The 11,656-nt window shown below is 51.4% G+C and overlaps 1 protein-coding gene and 1 long non-coding RNA gene across 3 annotated transcripts in view; one reads left to right on the top strand and one right to left on the bottom strand.

Annotated features, from left to right (window-relative positions):
* Positions 1–11,239, bottom strand: part of KCNJ5 (potassium inwardly rectifying channel subfamily J member 5) — a 28,264-nt gene extending 17,025 nt beyond the window's left edge. The window contains exons 1-2 of one of the 2 annotated variants that reach the window (XM_086384055.1): positions 11,006–11,213; positions 10,019–10,074 (exon numbers count right to left, since the gene is read on the bottom strand). The gene's annotated coding sequence lies outside the window, so the exon portion shown is untranslated. Of the gene's footprint in view, positions 1–10,018; positions 10,075–11,005 lie in introns of both variants that reach the window. The other variant, XM_086384054.1, reaches the window with a different exon arrangement.
* Positions 3,631–8,454, top strand: LOC147342215 (uncharacterized). Its single transcript, XR_015157711.1, has 2 exons — positions 3,631–4,012; positions 8,057–8,454. It is a non-coding gene; the product is annotated as an uncharacterized LOC147342215 (long non-coding RNA).
* Positions 11,240–11,656: the final 417 nt, after the last annotated feature.

Here is an 11,656-nt window from a genome sequence, read left to right on the forward strand (position 1 = left end):
CAGTTTTAGCAGCTTCATGTTCAGATCATAAAAGCAGAGTGATTAAGGAACTTGCTTAAGGCCGTTCAGTTATTAAGTGGCAGAACTGGACACATTTGATTCCGAAGCCTCTAAACAGAGCTCTGAAACACCTGGCCGAGGAGGAAGCTGACGACACATCCTGATCCGTGCTTGGAAACCAGTTCATGATTTTGCCCAGGCTGCTGCGTAGAGCTGGGGCCAACACCCCTCTCCTCCATCCACCCTCCGGCTTTTGTCCCCAGCTAAAAGCCCCCTGTTTGTGCTTACAGCGGCTCCTGGACTTTTTCTCACTACAGCAGTATCCGCTCACACAGGTCTCGAATCGCTCCAAGGAGACAGGGTGCCAGGCAACACATGGTGTCCTGACATAGTCCCCAAGAACTCCTTTGACTCCCAGAAGCATCTCTGTCTGGACGCCCTGGTCCCTTCCAGACCAGAGACCACGAGCTGGCAGTCACTGATCTCACCTTGAACAACTCTGGCTGGATGTTCCTTCATTTCAGGTGTGTCTGCCTCTGCCAGGAGTGGGGTGAATACCTGTCCCTCTTGAGTGAGGAGGGCACGCTGTGGTGACCAGAATCCAGGAGGCTGGTACCCAACTTTGCTGCCTCCATAGGTAGGTGAGTGAGGTCAGTGAGAGGAGCTGCTGCTTCTCTGACCACAGACACACCGCATGTGCATACTGATCAGACAACCCGCTTGCTCCTCCTTGTTTTTGTCTCATCATGTCTGACTCTTGTGACCCCACAGACTGTATGTAGCCTGAGGGTAGGATCATCTCCTTAGAAACCAAGAACTCCAAAGTCAGGGAGGATTCTTACTGGCTTGCATGCATGCACGTGTGCTCAATCACTTCATTCATATCCAACTCTTTTGAGACCCCATGGACTGTAGAATGCCAGGCTCCTCTGCCCCATGGGATTCTCCAGGCAAGAATACTGGAGTGGGTAGCCATTCCTTTCTACAGGGGATCTTCCCAACCCAGGGATTGAATCTGGGTTTCCTGGATTGCAGGCGGATTCTTCACCATCTTAGTCACCAGGGAAGCCCATGGTAAATGCGATCACCAGGGAAATACATGGTAAATGCAACCAAAACTTCCTCTGGGTTTTGGGGACACTATAGGGAGTGGTGGGGACTGCGGTGAGTACTCATGCGCAGGGGGCAGCCTTACTCAGCTCCAGCTAATACTCTCATGCAAGATTGTGGAGCTGCTGCAGCAAGATCTTCTACTTTCTTTTTCAAGAAAAGCTAGAAATGAAGAAGACGTTTAAACAAGAAATCTGTTTTTCAATGTTGACAACTAATTGAACAATTTTTGAAACAGCAAGCGAGCCAAAGAAAATCCATCTGTGAGTCAGATTCAGTCTGTCAGCAGCCAATTCATACTCCTGGTTTCCCCATTCAGAGAGAGGCTCCTCCCCATATGGACACGTTGCCTTGGACTCTGAGTTAGGCTGATTGTGGTGTTAAGAGTTGTGGTGATGCCAATGAATTCTCCTCTGAGCTCTCCTGTTTGCACTAACGATTCTGCGGTGAACACAGCCTGTCAATCCTCAGTACAAAGGAAGCCATGAGGCCAATGCAGGTGTCACACGGGAGAAATGGGGCACTGGCTCAGTTCCCACCATGCTCCTAACCAGCCCCATCTCCCCGCCCACAGCTTTGCTCCTCCTCAGTCCCCTCTGTTACGCAGAAGGCTGCCATGGCCCTGCTCTTCTCACCATACATCCTCTGTCTACCTGCCTTCTCCTCCCAATCACACATCTTGAAAATATGCTGCAGGGAGCAGGGACCCAGGGAGGCATTACATCCTCTGCTTCACTGATGGCAGAAGTGGCTCCCAGTGGGAAGAGATTCTGACTATAGATGCTTCGAGAAGGTGATGGGAGTGTCCTGGGAGGGTGCTATGGCAGTGGGGTATGAGGTAGTTTCTGGCTGGGCTGTAGTGGATGCTGATTACCAGCCACGAGGAGATCCTGGAATAGGAAGCCTGTAGGGCTCTGCGGGAGGAGTGGGGGAAACCCAGGTGCTGGTTTGTGCCTAGGACGTTCCTTGCTCTCTAGGGCTCACGGCAAGTGTTCTCCTTTTAACCCTGCTCCAGGGTTTCCCTGGTGGCTCAGGTGGTAAAGAATCTGCCTGCAATGCAGGAGACCTGGGTTCAATCCTTGGGTTGGGAAGATTCCCTGGAGAAGGAAATGGTAACCCACTTCAGCATTCTTGCCTGGAGAATTCCATGGACAGAGGAGCCTAGTGGGCTACAGCCCATGGGGTTCCAGAGAGCTGAACCTGACTGAGCAACTAACATTCTCACTTTTCATTTTCAGGCCCAATGCCCAGGAAAGAGGATGCCACAGCTCACTGGATATTGGCACCCCTGTCTCCAGGATGCACAACTGTCCTGTGACTGCACGGGGGGCAGGGCACGTGCCAGGAGAAAGGCGGGGGGCTTCCAGTGGGGTAGGATGGAGGAAGAGGCCCTGCTGAGTGGGACCCTTGGTCAGTGCGATGACTTGCACACCACAGTCCTGACTGCTGAGCTGCAGAGGCCACTGCAGAGGGGCTGCTGTGAAAGGTGGGGGCGCTCAGGTGGGGAGCACCCTGCTGCATCCGACTGTCAGGATGACCTTCTTTGGATAGCTGTTGCAGACTCCCAGGTCCCACCTGCTCAGGCATCCCCTCCTCCCTCCCAGGGGAGCCCTTGAATCTGGCCCCTTAGCATGAGATTAAGGGGACTTAGCACGGGACCACTGTTTAGAGCAAAGTCAAGGTGTGTGTGGTTGCAGGGTGGGGCTGCTCCCAGGGTAAGTCAACTGTCCCTAGGTTTGACTCGGACACACCCTGACCAGAGGCAGCTCCTTGGAGAGCATGTATCCTGTGTGGGCTGCTTCACCTGGGCCCTTCACACTCATTTTGTTTTTGTTTTAAATATCTGTTCAATTTATTTCCTGCAGTGGGTTATACTGACTTGTTTCTTTGGGGACTCTCCCTGGAAGGGATATGTTTATGTGTGTGTGCGTGTACTCTTCTCTGAACCAGGAACCTTACATGTATGAACACACCTAATCATCTCCACGGCACTGTGGAGTAAGCGCAATGCACCTGTTATACAGATAAGAAGACTGAGACTCAGAGAAAGTAGGGGACGTGCCCAAGGTCACGTGGCTGGGAAGCTGTAGGACTCACACTCTCCCATTCTTCCACTTGATGTCCATCCAAGCCTGGAGCACCAGACAGAGTGAAATCTTGGTCCTGAATTATAATCCCAGCTCCCCTGTCCACACATCTTTCCCTGAATTACACACTGTTTCATAGATCCCAACCCTGGGTCTCTTTTCTGTATGAGAAATGAAAATATCCACAGGAATCATGATGTCAATGAAATACCTGCTATTTGACCAAGAAAACTGTACACCACAAAACACAAGTATAAGGGACTCGGTCCCCTAATCCAAACTGTAACTGGCTGAGGACAGGTACAGGCTTCCCAGGCGGCACTGGTGATAAAGACTCCAACTGCCAATGCAGGAGACGCAAGAGATGTGGGTTCCGTCCCTGGGTTGGGAAGATCCCCTGGAGGAGGAAATAGCAACTTGCTCCAGTATTCTTGCTTGGGGACTGCAAAGAATCAGACACGACTGAGTGAGTGAGCAAGAGAAGGAAGGGCAGGTATGAAGTATGAAATAATACCAGTATTGTTATTACATGGACTTATTATGGGATAATGATGGTAATAGGCATCTCCATGGGGCCTTTTCAGAACTCTTGGGCTGGCTCAAGAGAATCTAATGACTTTATTCCCACTTTGTGTTGGCTAATTGTCCAAGGACACACACATGCTGGTTAAGTCACTCCCACGATGATGACGCTGTAGACATGGAAACGGCCTGCAGTGTTTGGGGTAACACAAATGCTAGGAGGTTTAACAGTAGGTCTAGCAAGTGACCTGGCTCTTGGCTGCACAGAGAAGCGGGTATTGGGTGCAAAATGGGTGAGCTGGACCCTCAGAACCTCGGGCAGCCCAGACTAGCATCTCATTCAGACTGTATCCTTGGTTTCGGGGTGGGGGAGGAGGGTGGGACTCCATGATTCCAAGGAAGAAATAAGCTTATGCGTTAGTTTTGGGTAATTGCAGAGGAACATGTACCTTATTTGAAGCACAGTAGACTAATTCTAACTTAATTGGTCATTAAAGACACAAAAACACGAGGAGTTCATGATACAGATAATAATTAAAGAGAAAAAGATTAAATGGTGTTTCATTGAAGGGTTTTTAATGGAAGATGGAATTCTCATCTGAAATGAGAGTGGCATTTGAGTAAGGAGTTCAATGCTTTGGCAGAAATAGAGACAAAAATACATTCATTAATTTTTAAAAGGGCAAAAATCAGGACTAATTTGATGTATGGATTATGGATTTGAAAGGCTTAATCACATGTACCTCTCAAGCAATTTAACATTTTGTAAGTACTTAACTGTTGGGCTGTGCATCTATGGACCCGTAGTGGTAACTGAGGTTCTCATCTGCTTAAGATGGAACATTTGAGCCTCCTTGGCTTGCGGCTGTGGGCCCTTGTGGGTCCTTGCATCTGTGTGTGCTAAGTTGCTTCAGTCATGACCAACTGTGACCCCACGGACTGTAGCCCGCCAGGCTCCTCTGTCCATGGGGAATCTCCAGGTAAGAAGACTGGAGTGGGTTGCCATGTCCCCTTCGGGGGATCTTCCCAACCCAGGGATTGAACCTGTGTCTTACAGTGCAGGAGATCCTGCATTGGCAGGCAGGTTCTTTACAACTAGTGCCACCCAGGAAGCCCACCCTAACATCTATTCATCCTAATGCTCCGCCATGGCTCACTGGTCACAATCCAAATTCACCCTCCCTGCCCCCTGGAGTAGATGTATGGAAAGTCATAAATAAAAGCCATGAAAATCAAATTAATTGCTTGTACATTTTCTCCACATTTGTGTCTGTCCAGTACTTTCCCCTTTTAAGCTGGCTAGCTCTCTGAAAGTTAGCAGAATCATGATAATACATCCTTTTCACCATAAACCTGCACTGTGAGGATATTGTCTGCATTAAATAATAAAGCAGATTAATAATTAAATCAAAATGAAAAGCCACTTGTTTCCTCTCAACAACCCCAGGGACAGATTTCCTGGGTTGGTGCCAATTTATCAATGATGATCAGACAATGTGAGATACAGTCAGAGAAGACGGTATTAAGAAAGCAATATAATGTGAATACAAATAGACTTATATACAAGTGAAAAAGATGGGACCATGACAGAAGGTGAGAGGACCACTGAGAAAGGACCACAGACTCAGAGCGAGACAATAACAATCGTTGAATCCCACTGGGGGCGTATTGTGCACCAGATTGTATTCTAAATGCTGCGTGCTCTGTTGCTCAGTCTTGTCCAACTCTTTGTGACCCCATGGACTGTAGCCTGCCAGGCTCCTCTGTCCATGGGATTCTCCAGGCAAGAAAACTGGAGTGGGTTACCATGCCCTCCTCCCAGGGATCTTCCTGACCCAGTGATTGAACTCAAGTCTCTTACGTCTCCTGCATTGGTAGGCAGGTTCTTAACCAGCTGAGCCACCTGGAAAGCCCTCTAAATGCTTTATACTCATTTAACCACTTCAGAAAAGATGTGACATAAGTCCTGCTTCCCCTGTTTATAAATGAAGAAATACAGGCATAGATAGGGGAGAATGAATAAACTGCCTCAAAGCTGGTGTCATACATCTGGACGTGAATCCAGACTGACTGGCCATAGGATCACTTGTTATGTCTGAGGAAAGCAAGGAAAAGTGGGCTCCCACATGATGCAATAAAGAGGAACAAGAGGAACATCACAGAAGAATTAGTGACCAAGAGAAGCAGCGAGAATAAGAGAGACAGAAAGTGCTGCAGAGTAAGGAGCTGAGCACGAAGGTGGCTAAGATCACAAAGGATGAAAGGGAAAGACGCAGTGATGAGATGAGAATAGGTGGGGGGCGGGCATCAGAACAAGAGTTGGGAAGAAGAAAAGAAAGAACAGAGAAGATAATCAGTCCGTGGGAAATAAATCTGTCTTACTTGCTCTTTGCCATGTCATTATACCCATTTCACAGAAAGTAACATGAAGGTCTGAGTCACACGGTTAGTTGCTGGCAGATCAAAAAGAACTGTGTTAACTACAAAATGGGCTTCCCAGGTGGCGCTAGTGATAAAGAAACCGCCTGCCAATGCAGATAGGTGTATGAGACACGAGTTTGATCCCTGGGTCGGGAAGATCCCCTGGAGGAGGGCACGGCAACCCACGCCAGTATTTTTGCCTGGAGAATCCCATGGACAGAGGAACCTGGCAGACTATGGTCCATAGGGTCGCAAAGAGTTGGATGCGACTGAAGGGACTTAACACGCAGCATGCACAACTACAGAATACCAATGCAAGAAACCAAAGAACATCTGAAAAAAATGGAGACACATACAGTATCCACTGATGAAAAGACAACACAGTAAAGATGTCAATCCTCCTCGAGCTGACATATAGATTTCATGTCACTGTTAATCAACATCCCACAGATTTTTTTGTAGATACAGAGAAAATTATTCTGAAATTTAGACGGAAGAGTGAAGGAACTAGAATACAGAAAACAATTTTGAAAAAGAATAAAATGCAAGTAGCTAGTTTACTGAATTTCTCAACTTACTACAAAGGCACAGTGATCCAGACCATGTGGTTTGTGGAGCCCCTTGGAAAGCTCTCCTTGGCCCTGTGGGCCCTCTTGGCCCCTGTATCTGTCTGGTGGTGCTTCCCCTTGTCCCCCTGCCCCGGTGCTGTGGCATGTCCACCTCCCCCAGTTAGTCCTGGGAGAGAGAGAGGTCTGGCCAGGGCAGGCAAATGAACCACTCTTCCATCACCAGTTCTTCACAAGGTCTGGCCTGTGACAGGAGCTCCATACACAGTTTTGTAGCAATCTATGACAGACTTTTTAAGTCCATACAATAAAGGGCACTTTCCGAAGTGACTGAGGCAACCTGACTTGGGGCTGGGGGGGTGGGGGTCTGTGTCCCCTGATGTCTGACAGGGTCATCTTCAATAGCCCAGGTGTGCCAGCTGTCATAGCCTTGCTTGTAAGATGTCTTGCACCTGGGCATCCGTGGACCTGAGACACCCGCCAGAGGGCAGCTTCCTTGGGCAGAGGCGGCACCTCGTCCCTGCTGGTCTTATGACTCTCCTCTCAGCCAGGCTCTGGCTCTCAAGCACTCAACAGCCCAACCTCGGGAGGGGAGCAGAGTCTAAGCACAGGACGAGGGGCACAGGTTCAGCCCCGGATGGCACTTCTCCACTCTTGACTTTCCCTCCCTTCATTGATGAGCAGCAAGAAATAACAGAGGATGGTAGCAGTAGGGTCTTCCTGAGTTTACAGCTGGGAACCTGAGATGCAAAAGAGGACACAAGGGCAGGCAGAACACGCAGCCCCAAACAAGCAAGACGCAGGGCGTGTGAACGGGAGCCTGAAAGCTTGTCCTCGCCACCATCGCTGTCTGAACCCCCACCAACCTCTCTGGCCACCATACGGGTTGCCCTTGTTGACCAGGAAGGGCTGTTGCCACCGACCAGACTGAGCAGACATCCCCAACCTCTGCCCCTCAGCCTGCTCTGGTCTGGAGTGATGATGGAACCTAACATGGATGCACAAGCCAGGATCTCCAGGGTCATGTGTTAAAGGTTTGGCTCTGACATTTAGCTCAGCACAGCCCTTGGCAAGTTTAACTGCCGTCCTGGGCTCTGTGGACTAGAATAGCTCACTTATCAGAATGTCAAGGTAGGAGGCACCAGATAAGCTGGGGTGCCCTGGCAGAGGCCAGTACCCAGTCCCTCAGCAGCCAGGGCTCAGCAAGGGGAAGCTGTCCCCTCTGTTTTAAAATTAGCCCAGAGAAAGCCACTCCACAGGTCTCTTAGAGAAATACATTCAGATTTTTTTCTTTTCCAAATGTCTCCTTGCAATCCTTCACGTTTGAACTCCCCTTCTTCTAATCTTTAGGAAAAACAGAACAATTCCTTCATGGCTGACCAGTCTTCTAGACATCTGAGGATGGTCTCCCGGTTCTCAGCGACCCGACTGTGGCTCCGACACGGTGAAAATTTCATCTAAAAATGGCTCCTTCCAACCACCTAATGGTTTCCTGTGCCCCACCCTTCTCTCCATCACCCTCCCATCTGCAGCCTAAATATTCAACCAGGGTTGCTCAGAAAATGCAAACTTCTGCTAACATTCTCCTAAGTGGAAAGCACAACCCTTCCTGCCCGAATGATCATTTTCCAAGGTTTTCAAAAATTAATTATTCCTGGCACATACTAGGAGATCAAATCAATGGTTGCTGAACTGATTTAAAAACAAACAAACAAATAAAAAACAGACCTGGGTGCAGTTTTCAAGTATGTGAATGCATAAGATGTCGCTGATGGTTTTGACCACCTGAGTCACGGAGAGCCTGGCCATTTAGGGAGCAGACAGGAGGGAGGAAGACGGTGCCCCCACTGTCTGTGTTGCGCTCAGCATCCTCACGGGCCAGCTTGGCCCGTGTCTCCTGGACAGGAAACCCAGGCAGACGCAGGGAGAAAGCCCCAGAGGGTTCCCGCGGTACATCCTGCTGGTGACAGGACCACACTGATTCTGCTGGACCCACAGAGGAAAGAGCTCTGCCTGGCTCAGGATGTGCCCAAAGACTCAGGGGAGCCCAAGGCGGAGAGTCCCACTGGGATCTGACTCTGTGGTCAGAGAAGGCAGCAGGGGGCTCCCGGGACGCCCTGGGACAGTGCAGGGCCCTTCTCTCCCTCCCATTTCATCCTCACCTCCTCCTGCTGCTGCCAGCCGGAGCTCGCCCATCTCTGCTTAATGCCGGCGGGCTGCTGTGCAGACAGGAGAGCCTGTTTCTGAGTGATGCCCTCTCTGTCCAAGAGCCAGACAGGGAATCTAGAACATAGTTTGGGGAGGTTGGGAGCCCCGTGCTTTTGTGGAAAGCACAGACCATTTCTCCTTGGGATGCTTCCTCTTTCATCAGTGGCTCTGGTGCTGTTCTAATCGATACTGTTGTAACAATTTATTATCAATCTAGTGATTAATGAAGGGAGCCTGAGAAGTAGTGGACACTCGATAAAGCCTCCAAACATCCCTTCCCAGGTAAGAGAGTGCTTGTCTTTTTTCTAGCCTTAGGTTCTAAGTGAAGTTAGTTTCAGATTGTGTGGGTTCAGAATGGTAGAGGGGGGTGGGATGCCGTGAGGTCAGGGGAGGCTGGGAGGAACAGTGCGGAAAGTAGTGAATGGAGAGAGAAAAACAGAACCTCATCACGCACCTAAAATGCTTCAGGTCACACAGGAAGTGTTCCAGACTCCCTGATATTATTGCCAAGAAGCATCCCCCACCTGCATCCCAGGACTTCCTCTGAGGTCCCTGCCTCGCGCCTCCACATTGGAGTAAGCCCATTTCAGGCCGGATCAATAGCTGAAAATCACAGTCAGGCCCACCAGGCTTCTCACATCAGAATCCAGCCAAGGGGCTTTCTCTCCAAGGCCCACTTCGTTCTCCCACCAGATTCTAGGAAGCCCCAGGGCCTCAGCCAGTCAGTTGATGGGATTTACTCCTGGGTTTTGAGAAAAGTGTGGATGTGGGAAGGCCAAACACCTTTCGGGCTTGGTGTTTGACAGTGGAAACCGTCTGGATTTGAAGCCAGGGGACAAGCATCTAGAGGTTAATGGCTCTGCTACTTACTAGCGCTCTGAGCACTCGGTGCCTCAGCCTCTCCTCTAACACAGGTGAGATGAGCACGTCAGAGGACTGGAGTCCAGTAGAATGCACAGGAGTCTGTCTAGCTCAGGACTTGGTTCCTAAATATTAGCGTCTTTTCACTGACTCCCTCCCACATGGAGAAGTACTTTGTGAAGCAAACCGCCCTACAGTGCATAGCTTAGTGATGAAGTGGAGATACACGTTGGAGTCTCTCACCTGAAGGCGTGTACCTTCGGTAAGCTACGCGGCCTCGCTAAGCTGCCTTTTCTCACCTGTAGGATGAGGATGTTAGTACCTGCTCCGTTAAAAGGCTCAGAAGAGGGCGGACAGCTGGGCACATAAAGCCAACACCCAAGGGCCTGTGGATCTGCTGGCATTTGAAAGGACTCCCAGAACAGGTGCTGGGCTGGCCTTGCCTGACCCAATGCCTGGCACAAGCCCTGGAACTTTGGGGGCCAGAGCTGGTCCAAGGGGCCGGCAGTGCATAGGCTGCCCCACAGGCCGGAGAGGAGAGCCCTGGTTGGTGGGGGTAGGGGATGCGCCACAGGTCTTCAGGGAGACACTCAGGGTTGGGGAGCACGGGAATAATGATGCCACTCTCTAGTCCCTAAACTTGACCTTGAAGCTTTGACCCCTGGCCTTTCTGAACAGTTTGAAAGATGTTTAAAAAGAGACAGGCAGGCACACGGGAAGTGACCAGGGCGGCAGGCGGGTAGAATCAGCAAGGCCCTGTTGCCAATTTGGCCAGAATTGAAAGAAAGCAAGATTAAGCCAAGGATCTAAGGCTGGGGGGCTCACTGCCCCACCGCGGGGACTCTTCACACCCCAACTTGAAGGCAGAGCTGCTCCCCGGGATGTGGGAGGAGAGATGACCCCTTCCCACTGCCCTGGCCTCTCCCCTACCCAGCCGAGGGGGGCTTTGGGAACCTGGGTATCCTGCTCTAGAACAGAACAGCCAAGTTCACAGCCCTCTGAGGGCTAAGTTGCCAGCCTAGGCTTGCCTGCCCGTTCTGGGGAGCTCAGCTCTCCTGGCTGAACTTTGGAGCCACCCAAAGCCCTTCCCAATCCCTGGAGCTGGCTCCCAGGACCGCCAGGTGAGGGTGAAGCCAGCTCCTCCCAGACAGTGGGCACCCTGAGAGCATGCACCCCGCCTTCCAGAATCAGTGAGCTGGGGAAAATGGAGGAGGAAAGAAGACAACTTACTTGATGAGATCGGAGCTTCCAAGTCCCACTGATGCTAACTTCTAGGGTGTCCCTCCGAGGCGGTGCAGGGACGCTCAGGGCCCTGGAGGGGACCCTCCAGCACCAGCCATCACGGGCTGCCTCGGACTCTGCTGAGAGCCTCTCCCTGCGTGGGTCCTGTGGGCAGAGGCTTCTAAGCCATCCCGTCTCTCGCCAGCCCCCTCCAGACTCAGCCACTAGTCACTCCCTTTCTCCAGCGACAGCGACGGGAGGCGCTCAGTCTCTCTCCCTCCCTCCCTCCCTCCCTCCCTCCCTCCGTCCTTCCCCCCGTCCCTCCCCTCCGCCCTCTTCCCTCCGCGGCTCCTCCTCCCCTTCTGCCCCCTGTACAATGAATCTGTGTAACAGTGTGTAATAACCTTTGTAAAGGACCGCAGGCGACGCGGTGGGGGGTGGGAGGGCGCGGCAGGGCGGGGGTTCCCTGCGACGTGTTGGGGACACCATCAGTTCTGAATGAATCGGATGGGGAAGGAGCGGGAGCACAATCCCGCCCCCCCGGGGCGGGGCGGGGGGCGGCTGGCGGCTCTGCGCTCCGTTCCCCGCCGGCCCCTCTCCCTCCGTCCCCCCACCCCCGCCCCCCAGACTCCCGCCACCTCCCTGCCACCCCCACTGGTG

Source organism: Bos grunniens, chromosome 29, assembly GCF_055505025.1.
Source record: "Bos grunniens cultivar Pamir isolate PY7600 chromosome 29, Bosgru_T2T1.0, whole genome shotgun sequence".
Taxonomy (NCBI): domain Eukaryota; kingdom Metazoa; phylum Chordata; class Mammalia; order Artiodactyla; family Bovidae; genus Bos; species Bos grunniens.